This window comes from Cervus canadensis, chromosome 13 (assembly GCF_019320065.1).
Source record: "Cervus canadensis isolate Bull #8, Minnesota chromosome 13, ASM1932006v1, whole genome shotgun sequence".
Taxonomy (NCBI): domain Eukaryota; kingdom Metazoa; phylum Chordata; class Mammalia; order Artiodactyla; family Cervidae; genus Cervus; species Cervus canadensis.
The window spans coordinates 58,094,401-58,110,026 of record NC_057398.1 but is presented as its reverse complement, the minus strand read 5'-3'; the positions used below and the strand labels follow the sequence as shown (position 1 = coordinate 58,110,026).

At 42.2% G+C, this 15,626-nt stretch overlaps 1 protein-coding gene across 7 annotated transcripts in view; it reads right to left on the bottom strand.

Annotated features, from left to right (window-relative positions):
* The window catches only part of ESRRG (estrogen related receptor gamma), a 674,161-nt gene that overhangs the window by 598,294 nt on the left and 60,241 nt on the right, over positions 1–15,626 (bottom strand). Inside the window, exon 1 of one of the 7 annotated variants that reach the window (XM_043485930.1) lies at positions 13,749–14,142. The exons of the other annotated variants lie outside the window; for them this stretch is intronic. The gene's annotated coding sequence lies outside the window, so the exon portion shown is untranslated. Of the gene's footprint in view, positions 1–13,748; positions 14,143–15,626 lie in introns of those variants that run through there. 7 annotated transcript variants of the gene reach the window in all.

The window sequence follows — 15,626 nt, the reverse complement described above, 5'->3', positions numbered from 1 at the left end:
GGCAGGAAAGGATGTCCGCTAACCCAGTGCTCCACAGACGCTGAACTGTATGGGAATCCCACCAGGTGTTTCTAAAAATGCAGGTTACTGGAGCCCACATTTAACACTAGAGATTCCTATTTAACACTCCAGCTAGAGGCCTGAGTGGAGGCCCGGAATCTGCATTTTAGTGAGTACAGAGGTGAATCTAAATGTGTAGTCCTCGGACCGCAGTTTTTAGAAACCTAAGTACTGAGTGAGTCCAGTTTCTCAAGATTCCAGAAGGATTACATGTACAGCAATACGTAGATTAATGACCCAATAATAGCAGTGTTACCCCAGAAACCACCAAACCCTTTACCCACTACATTTTGTGCTTTGTATATTCCACATCATCTAATCTTCACTATATATATATATATATATATATTATAATTTGATCCATTTTACAGTCATGGAAACTTGGCAATGGTAATTTGATTCAAGGTCACAAGCTGGTGAGTAAATGGTTAAGAATGCACCTTGCAATGCAGGGGACAGAGGTTCCAACCCTGGTCGGGGAACTAAGATCTCACATGCTACAGGGAAAATAAACTCATATGCGGCAACTAGAGAGTCTGTGTGCTGCAACTAAGACCCGATGCAGCCAGGTACAGATATGTGAATTGGGCCTCTTTCTAGCCAAGTCTCGACTATACCCCAGTTATGCCAGTCTCTCTACAGACTTCCCAAAGTTGACTATATCCTTACTGTGTTCTATTTGGGGTTTTCAATGAGGAAGGAAAGGAGATGAAAGCAAGAATTTAAAGAAGTCAACCACTGAACTGCCACTTTTCCCCAATTCTAGTACCAGGCCTTTTACAGTAAGAGAAAAGCAGAGGTGTTTCAACTGCTACTAGAAAGATAAATAGCCCAGGATATCTATTAGTGCCCCATAAATACTGCTGCTCAGAATACTGATATATTTCCAGTTATTTGTGATGTTTTCCTTTCCGGTTTTTTATGACAACTGAAATTTAATACACCAGGCCAGTTTGGCAAAGGTGAGCTGTGTAGCTATGACCAACTTAACTCCCTAGACTCAGAACCCTCAGAAGGTGTGAAAGCAGCAAATCTAAATAACTTCCCAATTTTCCCAGAAGCCCCCACTGGGAATATGACTTCTGACATGGCATTTCCAGGGAAAATTCCATGTTAAATGTGTTCTTGGAGACTCTCCCATGAGACTTGCCCAGAGAGATTCTACCTGGGTTGTTTTTGTTTTTGTTTTTTTGACATGTGAGATTTTAGTGTATCAAACTCATCTTGATGTTGAAATTTTAAAGGGAGAGAGATGAGACAGGGAACAGTCAGAGGGAAGGTTACGGCCTCAAGTGTGAGCAACCGCTTCATAACTGACAATGGATATTCACTCTCCATCAGTTACACACAACCTGAAGATCAGTTCTGTTGAGAACAGTTATTAGAGAGGAAAAGACGGACAGGCATTGAACCAGGTGCAGGCCTGGCAAGCTGAGAATTATAAAACCTTTTTCTTTTTCCTCCCTCTAGAAGCAAATATAAACTTGCTTTATGATGCCAATCCTAGTTTCCCAGAGAAGTGCTTTGGCAATAACAGCCCCAGAGAATAAAAGCTTGAGTAACCAGGGGCATTTAGAACAATAAAGCCTTCTTCTTCCCACACATATTGTTGTCAGTGCTGCCGTGGCTCTGTTCCATACTTTTCCTGCCAGGAGCTCACCTTATTCCTACAGAGTCAAGCATGGGAGTGTCTGAGTACCGAAGGGCATGCTCATGGTACCTCCTCGGTGGAGCTGCATTGAGGATCAGCTGAATCAGGATATGGGAAGATGCTCTGGACAGTACCTGGCACACAGCAACCTCTCCATGAGTCGTAGCTATGATATTGTGGGGTGGTGGCTGTTACATGTATTGATAGTTCAATAGCCACAATGCACATACTATATCCCAAATATTTTTTTTATTTTTTTTTTATTTTTTATTTATTTTTTTATTAGTTGGAGGCTAATTACTTCACAACATTTCAGTGGGTTTTGTCATACATTGATATGAATCAGCCATAGATTTACACGTATTCCCCATATCCCACGTATTCCCCATATCCCAATATTTTTAAAGTAAATATTTGACTTGCTTTTTTAAAGCAAATATATGACATCCAAAATCACTGTGGACAGTGACTACATCCACAAAATTTTAAAAGACGCTTGCTCCTTGAAAAACATAACTATGACAAACCTAGATAATGTATTAAAAAGCAGAGACATCACTTTGCTGACAAAGGTCCTTATAGTCAAAGCTATGGTTTTTCAAGTAGTCATGTACACATGTGAGAGTTGGACTATAAAAAAAGGCTGAGCACTGAAGAATTGATGCTTTTGAAATGTAGTACTGGAGAAGACTCTTGAGAGTCTCTTGGACAGCAAGGAGGTCAAACCAGTTAATCCTAAAGGAAATCAATGCTGAATATTCACTGGAAGCACTGGAGCTGAAGCTGAAGCTTTGGCCACCTGATGCAAAGAGCCAACTCCTTGGAAAAGACTCTGATGCTGGGAAAGACTGAGGGCAAGAGAAGACGGGGGTGACAGAGGATGAGAGGGTTAGATGGCATCACTGAGTCAATGGACATGAGTTTGAGCAAACTCCAGGAGACAGTGAAGGACAAGGAAACCTGGCATGCTGCAGTCCAGGGGTCGCAAAGACTGAATTCAGTGAACCGAATTTAGTGACTGAACAACAAAATGACTTGTTTGTATTTTTCATATTTATTCTATATCCCATGGGGGAAATTCTAATCATGAAATCATTCATTTATAAATAAAATCTGAAAATGTTAAAGTGACCTACTTTCTCCCTTACCTTTTAAATTCTGGAAAAGCAAGGCTTTTTGATCTCAATATTGTTGACATTTGAGGTTGAATAATTCCGTATTGTATAGAGAGTTGCCCTGTGCATTGCATGGTGTTTAGCAGCATCTGTGGTGTCTCCTCATCAGATGCCCAAAGCACTCTCTTCCCAGTTGCAGCAATCAAAAATGTCTTCAAACATTTTCCTTTAGGGTTCAAAGCTGCCCTTGGCTGAGAACCACTGGTCTAGAGTCATTCTGAAACAGACAAGTAAACTACAGACACAGGTTCTCTAAAATATGCCTCAAACGTAAGATGGTGTGTCCCTACTGGGGATTTCACTCATGCTACAAATAGCATTTTACTAGCAGTGAAGTGAAACCCAAAGCCTGACAGGGATGGTGAGATGCTTACCCACTAACAAGCTATGGTGAGCAAAACAGTCCAAACTTCTTCACTTATGCAAACTCAACATTTAATTTTCTGCAAGATTACCCACAATAATTACAAAGTTTCTATAACCCAGCCTCAAAAGCTTGAAACTCTGAGATCCATAAGAATTGATCTTTTATTGTTTACCTCCGCCATGTACTGTGTCTGTGTAACATAGCAGATGAGTGAAAGCAATGTTGTCCTCTAATTTCTCGAAGTAGGAAAGTGAAACTTTACCAAAATTAAATTATTAAATAATCCAGTGGAGAGAGAGAGAGAGTAAACCTCTAGCGTACAACCATTTTGATTTTAAGCGTGCATCTTTCAGCTGAAAGATTTTTTTTGTCCATATGATAATAATAGTTTGACATTCTAAAAGTAATGCTGAAATATTAGCCGGTAGCTGCCGGTTAAAGATGGTTTGAGGCCAAAAAGCTGACATCTCTGGGACACCAGTGTGTTCACTCTGCCAGTCACATACAGTACTTTTGAAGCATTAGCAATAGCTTGAATGGACTTCCTACCAGGAATCTGCGGTCAAATGCTGACTAACGCCAGATCAACTTGAAGATTTCAGAGCCATTATGAAACATGTAAGCACTCTGACATAGTCAGAACGAAGACAAACCAAGAAATTCACGCTATGACCAAAACTGGGTTAGGATCTCACTGACCAGGGATTAGAAAGATAGAGCGCAAATGGGAGAGAACACACATTCTTTCCACTTTCTAATATCCACGTGACTTATAAGGTTTCATTCCAAAGGGGGGAAAAAATGGCACCCATATTTTAACTAAGTATCAGGCCAAGACAGTTTTATCCGAAGGGTATTAATTGCTCTGGTGAAGGAATGTTGCACCGTCCACTCACACACTGGATCTCATTTAGTTGTTCCTTCGTGTTTAAGATGCTATTACTGTCCTGGATTATGCTCCTATGATGGGGTGAAGTGGGCAGGGCATTGAATGACCAGGAACTAAGTGTGCATGTACAAGGTCATTTCTCTTTTGCTTAGAGCTGCCTCGATTCCATCTGCTGAGAAGCTGAGAGTATATCTTCACTCCAGTGCCTGACCTAAGAGAGGAAAGTCAGGGGACTGAGGCAGGGAGAAGTCACCTGCATCCTATATGAGCCCTCCAGGGGGGACTCCCCTTCCCCTGTCCCCTGGCCTGCATCTTTGTTGCTTAGTTACTAAGTCGTGTCTCACACTTTGTGGCCCCATGGGCTGTAACCTGCCAGGCTCCTCTGTCCATGAGATTTCCCAGGCAAGAACACTGGAGTGGGTTGCCATTTCCTCCTCCAGGGGATCTTCCTGACCCAGGCTCCCAAACTGCAGGTGGATTCTTTACTGCTGAGCTGCCTGGGAAACCCCAGCCTTCATCTTTAGTTGAGGACAAAAATCAGAATCTTTGCACCATCCTGTAGCCACAGGTACCGCACCCACCACAAAAACAGACATCACAAGTTATTTCTTCTAATATTCTCAGGGCTGTTTGTTTTCCCCATCTATTTTCCCCCTTTCTAATGCCCTTCCCACCTGGTCTTCAGTCCTACCTCACACCAACCCTCTTTTAAGACTGGAATTGCTAAGAGGTAGAAGCAATCCAGATCTAGGTGCCAGAAGACTCAATTCTGAGCCTTCTGCTCTCTTTTTAACAGTGTCCCCCTGAACAAGCCACTTAATCTTGCTAAGTTAACTTAGCTATAAAAGGGAAATGATAATTTGTGACTTCATAAACTTCCACTACACAAATATCATGTGTTATTAGAAGAAATACTTAAACCTAGAAGGGGTCATTCTGCATGTTATTTCAGTGGACCTGGTAAGAAAACAATTATTTATCGACAAGCACAGTAATTCTCAGGCAGCTTTCCTTAAAGCTGGCCAGATGGTTCCATAACTGTCTAAGGGAAAAGGTGAAAAGCCATCACATTTACCCCCTTTTAATCTTCCTTTTCTACCTTCATCATTTAAACACAGAAAAAGGGTTATTGGACAGTTACCAGATTTTCCCCAAGAAGGAGAAAAGTTTTCCCAGTGGCCTAACTTTAGGGATTCTGCTTAAACTGATTGAGAAGGTGGTCTGACCTTGGCATTAACCTTGGAAATTACAAAGCTTTCCACATTTGCCTCTTTCCACTGTACCTGGACTGCCTCTCATTTCTCACACAACACTTTGGGACCTCCCTCTTTTCCTGGCCCCCTGTACTTAACAAAAACCCACATCTTCAAAACAAGCATGCAGAGCAGAAAGTACTTCTTGAAAGGGAACTCCATCTGCCTTACAAACACGTGCCAGTCGGACATATCGTGGGAGCAGCAGGCAACTGTCTGGGGAAGACACCATAGCATCTGGTGGACCCCAGGAGGCTAAGGCACAAGAAGGCATGGGCTTCTCTCCAGTGCCCAGCCTGGATTCTACAGGGAAAAAGAACGTTGTAAACTATAGCCCTTATGTCATTCCTGAAAGATCAGGAGATGGTCTTCCAAACTTGAAGGCAAGAAGAAAACCTTCAGGGAAGGGTCAACCTCTCTTTCTACTTCGAAGAAAGAACCTCATTACGTACACAGGTGTGACTCTTTCATCCATGTGTCTCCAAGTTCTTAGAAGCCGATTAAGTGATAACCGTACCAATTAGAAGAGATCATCACATGAAAGAGAAAAGTCTTTTTCTGGAGGGTCAAAAACCAGAGGACATTCATATCTGCTATCAACTCCTATGATCTCAGGGAAATAATTTAACTTCTGTATAACTCCTTTTCTTCATCTGTAAACTAGGAAGAAAGTGTCACTGACAACCCACGAGATTTTTTTTTTTGCAAATCAACTCAGTAAGGAAGTAAAACCTTAATTTTAAATAAAAAGCATTAAATATTTAATAATATTTTTAAACATCTTGCCTTCTGCATATGAATTAATCTAACTTATGCCTATAGCTGCAAAAGCACAAAGGGGCTTTGGAAAGTCTTCGTGTTCACATCTGTAAAAGCTAACAGATGGTTCTAATATTATTTGTCTACATGTCAGTGTACCTATGTTTCTCTCTCTTCATGTGTCTATATCTTTGTATGAACCTTTATGTCTCAAAAGGCAGAATAATGTAGCAGGAGAGTGCCCTGGATGTAAAGATAGAATACACAGAGTAAATCCCAGGTCCATTATTTCTGGTTGTGTTGCTTTGGACAAAATAATGTCTAAAATGAGGATGATGATTCTGGATCATCTGCCTCCATGATCGCTTGAGTGTTAAATGATAGCCATGTTCTGTGCCACTCTCTCTCTCTCTCCTCTTCCTCCTTTTCTTCCTCCTCATTATTCATTATCCTTTTCCACCACTGTCTCTTATCTCTTCCTGTCCTTAAGATCAAGTTAAAGTATATTTCTAGATTTTTCTGATTATCAAGTAAATAAAATAAATTGCTTTTTACCGTGATCATCTTCCCTGTTTCTGGTTTGAGTCTCCTGAATGTCTTCTGTGTGTGTGTTAGTTGGTCAGTCATGTCCAGCTCTTTGTGACCCCATGGACTGTAGCCTGCCAGGCTCCTCTCTCCATGGGATTCTCCAGGCAAGAATACTGGAGTGGGTTGCCATTCCCTTCTCCCGGGGATCTTCCCAACCCAGGGATCGAACCCAGGTCTCCTGAACTGTGGGCAGATTCTTTACCATCTGAGTCACCTGGGAAGCCCCTGAATATCCTAGAAGAAATATATTTCATGATTATTGGGTCTCTTTCATTCCAGAAAATACACCTTTTCCACCAACTCTGCAAACTGTCTCCGACTTAGTGAACAGTGTAGGGGAGATATGTATAGAAGATTATAAATTGGAGGCTTTTGTCTGTCACTCACTAGCTGGGCAAGTTCTATTACCTCTTATAGGCTCCATTTTCTCATTTATAAGATGCAAGTAACACTATCTATTTCAAAAGAATAATGGGAGAATTAAATCAATTATGATACCATTTAAAACACATGGCATAATGCCTTTTTAAATGGTAAGTACACAATAAAGAGCAGCTTTTATTATGTTAAAACTACAACAGTTTTATTATTAATGATACCATGGTTAACATTAATAATGGTGATTTTTAAGAGGGAATCTTGAAGGTAGCACACTGCCCCATCAAATAGCTTAGAGACAAAAACGTCTAAGAATTGCTAACAATTACTGTGTACTAGACATTTTTCTTACTATTAATACTTTCCAGGTATTAACTCAGTTATTTCCTAGGTCATCATAGCTCATGAGTGGTTGATCCAAGGCTCAAACCTGTGAGTTCAGGACTGGGATATAAAGCACCTTTCAAAATGCTAGGAAAGATAGCATCTTCTAGACCAACCAAACTGCTAGTAATTTGTTACCAATAACAAAGTACTGTGGAGAAGGCAATGGCAACCTACCCCAGTACTCTTGCCTGGAAAATCCCATGGACGGAGGAGCCTGGTGGGCTGCAGTTCATGGGGTCACACAGAGTCAGACACGACTGAAGCGACTTAGCAGCAGCAAAGTACTGAGGGCTTTTCTGGTGGTGCAGTGGTAAAGTATTTGCCAGCAATGCAGGAGACATGGGTTTAATCCCTGGGTCAGGAAGATCCCTTGGAGAAGGAAATGGTAACCCATTCCATTGTTCTTGTCTGGAGACAAAACAAGAACAATGGTAACCACCCCCAGTGTCCAGTGGGTAGTCTCAGGACAGAGCAATCTGGCGGGCTATAGTCCACGAGCTTGCAAAGAGTCGGACACAACTTAGCAACTGAACAACAACAAAGTACTGAAGCCTGCTTATGATTTTCTTTCTAAACGTTTTCATTTATATTGGAGTATAGCCAATTAACAATTTTGTGATAGTTTCAGGTGGATAGCAAAGGGTCTCAGCCATACGTATAAATGTATCCATTGATTTTTTTTTTAATTTAAATGAGTGTAGATATAAAGGCATCGCTCTTGCTCACCAACATTGTGACTTCCTCTCTACTGTAGGAAAGGAAGCAGTGTATCCAAACTAAAACTTTAGGACTTGCTTAGAGCCCTGGGTTCATCCGTGGTATGAGGACCTCAGATGCATCAGCATTTGCATCTTTTCATCACCACCACCACCACGACCATCATCACCACCGTGTTACTATTTATTGATCATTCTGTGCCAAGCATGGGCTTTCCCTGATGGCTCAGTGTTAAAGAATCCACTTGCCAGTGCAGGAGATGTGAGTTTGACCTCTGGGTTAGGAAGATCCCCTGGAGAAAGAAATGGCAACCCACTCCAGTATCCTTTCCTGGGAAATCCCATGGACAGAGGAGCGTGACAGGCTACAGTGCATGGGGTCACAAAGAGTCAGACACAGCTCAGCAACTAAACAACACCACCAACAAGCATTCTTCACATATATTTTTCTGCATGTGCTAAAGCAGAAAAAAAAAATGTTGAAAATCATTGAGCTACACAATTCCAGATGCCTTCTGAAGATTTTCCTCATAATTCTACCCTACAGGACTCCACCACCAACCTTGAAAAGAAAAGAGGAATGACAGTGATATTTACTGATATCTATCTTGTGTCAAGCATGAGATTAGGGACTTTCCATACATAATCTTATTTAATCCTCACAACAAACCTAAAATATAAGCATTATATTTTTTGCTTAGTTATTGTCACTGATTTTTTATTATTTTAATCTCAGATGTACAATGAAGAAAATCACAGCTCAGAATGACTTGGTATCTTTCTCAAGGCTCACTGAGCTTCTAAATTACAGCTTGAGGATTAGAACTAAATGTATATGTCTCTTTTGAGCAATCTCTTTAAAACAGCCTTACCATTTACTAAACTGGCTTGTTTTCTTCCAATGTAATATAAACTCTCTCTTTTTTGGTCTGCTCACTGGAAGGTAGGAGCCCTCAAAAGAGTGCCAGCCTGGGAATCAGAAATCTCAGCTTGTAGCCCTGGCTGTTCAACTCACGGGTTGTGTGACTCTGGAACAGTCATTTATCCATTTAAAATGAACCATCTCCAGCTCTAATTCTACACACTACAACTGCCTGAAAGTAGACACCAGACACCCATCATCACTCACATGATATCAGTTCTAATGGCAGGCGTTCTCTCTGCCCTTGGAAGAGAAGATGATGGAGAGGGACCCACTGCACAAGAACATTTGTTGACCAGACCACCAGACAAGGGTGGTTACGGAGGAGGTTGGCTGGGAAGTGTGAGAAAGTCATCCACCTTACAGCTGTCCTGGCCTGAACATGACCATGGATAAACAAGAGTCCCTCTCTAGAGAATCCTGCTGGCATCTTGTCTTCATTCCTTTCTGGAAAAAAAAAAAAAAATTCATATCCCTGTGAAGAATGTATTGCCTTCGACACGCAACTGCCAAAAACCCAACTGTAGGCAAAATCCATCTGACAAAAATCCCTTAACTGCTTTGATTCAGTTCTTAAAGGAGATTAGTGGTTGGAAGGTCACAGAGAAGCCAGCCTACTGCACACTGCAGCCTGGGGTTTCAAAGCTCTCACTACTAAGGGGATCTCCGTACCTCATGCCCCTTCCCTCCAGGCCGTTTAATCAATGAATCAACAAATAGTTACCCAACGAGGCTTCCCTGGAGTCTGCAGGTCACTTCAGATGTGCCTCTCCAGTTCAATAGCAGGAGAAAGAAAAACAGATTTTTCTGACTCTTCTTAAAGTTTCCATTTATAAAACCAGGACTAACATGAAAAGACTGCGGGTCTCTTCTCCCTCTTTTTCTCTTCCCTTGAACCCTTCTGATTCACAAAGAAAACACTATGGAGTTGAGAGAATAATAAGAGATAAAAGGAAGGAAGGGAGGAAGGAGGGACAGTAGGAGGCAAGGAAGGAAGGAAAGAGGTGGGGAGACAGACAGGAAGCAGAGAATCAGAAGCTTAGAGTTTAGGAAGGTCAAAGGACACAGCAAACATGTAGACAATCTTCTCAAGATAAACCACAATGGAAAAGAATATGTAAAAGAATATATATATGTATAACTGAATCCTTTTGCTTTATAGCAGAAATTAACACAACACAGTAAATAAGCATACTTCAATAAAATTTTTTTTAAAAAAAGAAATCTCTCTTTGGTAGCATGTAACTTTCATGTTAACTACCCTGTGAATTACTACTGCTCTTTAGTAGATGTGATTATCTTAAAGAACTAGTTACCACTAGTTTAAGCTTTTAGGATTGATGTAATGATGAAGGTCTTATACCTCTAGGTGTTTTTCCGCTCTCAGCTCTGGCAACAGGATCACAGAGAAAATGCTCACATTGCCTCAAATACCCACAGTATCAGAAATCAAAAATACACACACCAAAAAAACTTAAATAATTTTCTAAATAATTTGCATGGAAATAAAAAAAACTACATGGCAAAAAGATACTACTTTGGGCCTACGGCAAATGTTATGTTAACAAAACTACACTAGGTTACAAACTAAATCACCATCTCCCAAGTGATGACCAGTTACTGCATGTACAACTGTCACTAGAGCAGGACCAGCCCATGATGTGACTATCGATCTCTGACCCAACACTTAGAGCAGGATTCTGCTTCACCAAATGTTTCCTCAACCAAAAATAATAATGAAACTAGGAACAGCTTATGCCAGACATGGTGGAAAATACCTTCTATGCATCAGCTCAGTTAACCCTTTCACCTGCCCATGAGCAGGTCTGACCCTCCTCAGTCTACAGAGGACAATGTGTCCGACAGAGAGGTGAAATCACTTTGCTCCAATTCTTAAGCACAGTGATCAGGTCCGGAACAAAATCTCCAAGCCAGGTCTCACTCCACGGGTTGTGCTTCTAACCACCTTGTAGCTGACACTTTACTCCTGCTCTTCGGTGTAGGGAATCAAAACTGGGAAAAGTAAAAATACTGTATTTCATTATCATTTATCACCTCACCAAGACTTGGTGCTCCCCTGCCAGCTTCAAATCGCTCCTTTCCCTCACAACATGAATGACTACAGTTTCTTCTTTCCTTTCTTTTAGATAAGCAAACCTAGTATCAGAAGAGCTAACAAACCATGAAGCTATAGACAACCAGAACATTCCAAAGAATTCTTCAGTCTAAGCATGGGATGAGCTTTAAAAAGCTCATTAAAAAAAAGTTTAAATATAAGTACTGCGTTAACACTCATAGGTCTAAACAAAGAGTCTGCTAGATAAAACTCCTGAGTGGATACAGAAAAGACTGATGCTCTGTTATCTTAGTGAACTTCTAAATTACAACCCTCAACCTTTTTTTCACATGCTGATGGGGTCTATTGTAATGAAGGCATTAACAGAAAAATAAACAACCCAAATTCTATTATTCAATATGACATCTCTATATGTACAATGATGCATCTATTCAGAATCATATCCGTATGATAAAAGGAGGTAAGATATACACACAGCATGATATTTTGTTCCAAGATGATATGATGATTCCTAGCATCTGTGCATAGACCAGTTCGAGTCTATTTCACCTTGAGACACAACACACGTAGAGACAGACCCTTCCTCAGGGTGCCCGGGATTGTCCAACACAGTGACTCTGAACCCCTTCATTCGCCAGGACCACCCTCCAAATCTGGCTTCTAAGTGTCCCCTTTCCCCCCAACTCTGAAGACTAGAGTTTCTTCTTTCATTTCCTTTAACAAGCACAGCTGAGATCAGTACCAAAAAACCCACAAAGGTAGCGCTTGACACACATACAGTGTGTCAATGATTCCTGGTTGAAGGCAAATGTATGAATCTACAGCCACGTTCATGTCCAGAAACCATTTCTACCAGAGAAATGCAAATCACATTGCAAAGGCGCGTCCTTGTAGAACTCAGCAAAGGTCTGCCTGGACTCCAACCTAGAGGTTAGACACGGCGCTTCTCCCAGAATCTGCCTGTGCTCATTACCATATTGCAGGAGTGGCTTCTGAAGCCAAGAACAGTTTTCAGAAAGGCCAAGGTTCTCAAATAATCCAGAGATTTAGGAAGGCAGATAAAAGACAGTGGCACCATGTAAAAGCCAAGGGACAAAATGACCTATTCCTCCTACATCAAAGCCTGAGGACTTCTAAAGCACACTTTTAGCACGACCTTCCATGGAGGAAGCCCAGGAAGACACAGATGTCCTTTGGGTTTCTAAAAGGAAGGTACTTACCGTGAAAACCCACCAGTCACCACGCTTTGCCCAGCATGACAGTGGCCACCCTTCTCCACGGAAGCAGAGCCTGGGACCCACCAAGTTTGTGGAGCTGTCTACTTGGGTTGCTTGGGAATAGGTGAGGGGGGAGACGGGGGCAGGGTGGGCAAGGTGGGGGAGAAAAGACGGACTTTCCCTTTAAAACTGAACAGAAGCTGATCCCAAATCACATGACCTTTTACCGTAATTTCTATTAAAATCATTTCATGTCTGGTTGCCTCTGCTCTCCTGGCTCATTTGTATTGTTTACAACAAGTCATTGCTCTGGCAGTGAGTGGGGGCTGAATCCATGGTTACCCGTTTTTACATTCACTAGTTAAATGGAATGCAGCCCTGCTGTGGGTTTCAGGGAACCAGCTCTTAAGAAACCACAATCCAGCTATCAATCAGCCTAATCGGAGAGAAATTAATCTTATAAACCCAAGTATTGGTACATATTAAAAATTGATGGCGAAGGGGCACGGGCTTTTTATTGGTTGGAGTTACGAAAGTGGCCAAGCTGACATTCGACTCAGAGCTTCAGAGTATTCGGTCTGTGGTCTCCATCTGACAGCCGTACACGTTGTGCAGCTAAACAGCTTTCAAGAGGAACACGACCACCCTTGTAAATAAATCCTCCCTCCCCCCACCCCCACCCAATTTTGTGAGCATTTCCTTCACCTGGTTGCTCTTAGGATCCAAAGCATGCCTGAACGACAGTTCAACCAGACTGCAAACCAGCAAAGTAACTTAACCAGATACACACAGCCAGTAAAACATCACACCGACAGCCTTGGGTAGGATTCAATTAAGACAAAAACCCCAGTGGAATGCTCTTTACGAGTAAATTAAAACTGCAAACTAATATGTTTCATTGAGAGCAAGGACGGTCCAAATCCATTCTACTGTCCATGAATTTAGGTGGTTAATTCTTCTAAAAACATTCCCCAAAGCAAACTTGTTTCTCAAGATGGACATGCTCAGCAATTATCATTCCTAATCAAAATTTACAAGTTTTCTAGTTTAATGCCCACCATCATCGTCCCACAAGTCACATCTCCACGCTAAATGAGAACAGCAAATAGTTAAAGCTAACATATTACAACCCCATCTACTGCAAAGTCACTGTATCAGAAGCTAGAATTGATTTGTTTCCTCAGAACGAATGGAAAATGAATGTAACAAAACGTCAGAAAAATCCCTCCTGCACTGCTAATCGGATATTGTATAATGGTTGATTGCAGCTCTGCCCCGTCCGCTCGCTGCCTAAATCGTACATACTTACACGTTCTGGGCTCTTCCAAGAGTTTGGTGCAGTTTCAAGGACAAATGTCTTAAGGAAGCCTCTCTACTGTGCGGCAGGGAGTCTAGCGCGGATCTGATGACAAGAGCGCGGTGCTAAATCTGACAACAGAGAAGGAAACTTCCTGCGTGGAGAGGAGATCTTGGAAAGTCTCGGGGTTAAAAAGGCTGCTTTGAATGTGCTGGGTGATCTGCTCCCTGGTTGTGTATACACAGTAGCAGCTGATCTGTGTTTGCAGCCCTGCAGAAAGGAACCTTTACTGAAAACCAATGGTATCACATTTCAGCGGAGCTGGTGCCAAGGGCTGGAGAGCAGAGCCACCTTTGACAACTTCACACAATTCAACCCAGCAGCCTTACCACAGGTCACAGAGGCGCATACAAGGCATCTCTCCCCTCCCACCCCATCCCAGGTTTCACCTCGAAGAGGTTAGCGCAGTTCCCTGGGAATCTAAACACTGTTACCGGCTCGACTCTGCCAACAGTACAAGGTATTTCCTGGACTTTTATTAAATATAGTCCCCAATCCCTGCTGTCCTGACCTACCATGGACTGTATTTTTAGAGAATTTTAAAAAATGAACCTTAATTTTTAAAAGGCATGGTTCTCTATTATACAAAACGTCAGATCCACGGTGGGTTACTAATTCGTGGTGAGTATTTCAGGCTCCCTGGACATTCCTCACAAAGAAACCGAGGGAAAATAAATCAGGATTGGAGACCTGGGTACCCAATTCCGAGTTCAGAAGTCGGAGCTATCAAATTCCTGTTTGGTTGGGGGCCATCTTTTTTACTGTTGATTCTAAACTGGCCACAACTGTAAAACTTCACTCCAGGCGAACCTACTAATAGAATAGGGCCCTTGGGATTTTAGGATCAGGCAAGCAGAGTATGAATATGCTGTGCATATCACCTTCTTTCACCCTACGATGGAGGAGAATGGAGATTCTAGACCTTGCCAGCTCCAAGAGGGAAAAGTGAAGAGAGTGTAAGAGATAGAGGGGGTTTAGGGGCGGGGTGCTGGCTGCTGGGCAAACTTGGTCCAAGTCACTGGTTAACCACTTCAGTATCTGTGTGTGCCTCAGGGCCCTTCCTCCTCCTTCTGTCCTGATGACAAGTCTGCTGCTGCTGCTGCTAAGTCACTTCAGTCGTGTCCAACTCTGTGCGACCCCATAGACAGCAGCCCACCGGGCTCCGCCGTCCCTGGGACTCTCCAGGCAAGAGTACTGGAGTGGGTTGCCATTGCCTTCTCCGGATGACAAGTCTAGGCTATGGTATATTATATGGTATTTTCTCACAACTGCACATCTTACTTCAAAGGGTAGAAATCAGGGCTGACGGTTTAACCAAAGGCCGTGTTCAATGTGTCAGGCAGCACAGGGAAGTGTTCACCTGCTTCTCTGAATGCTGGCCCATAAGCTGCCTGGGCACCTGGTCAATTATCCAAATCTTTTCATTTTGCCCACACTACGGGTCAGATGTCATGGTCATTTCCCTACCCTGTAATGTAATGACAGCTTCCTATCCTGACGCGACTACTTTCTACCTACTTGCGATTGAGTTGTTTAAAATCTTGAACTTCTGATTCTTCACCTATGAAATGGAGACACTGTGTCTACCACACAAGATTACTGGGAAGATTTAAAGAATAGTATAGGTCAAGGGCTGACCCTAGGTGCCTGGAATGCATGCATTTATTAACATTTACTGAGCCCCCTCAGAACAAGGCCCAGGGCCAGAATCAGGGGTACAGGTCAGCTGAGACACAGCCCCTATTCTCAAGCACAACGCTTTCAGTATCTTTACTCCTTTCTTCTCGAAATGTGTGTAGTCTCCATCATACACCAAAAAAAATTTTCAAA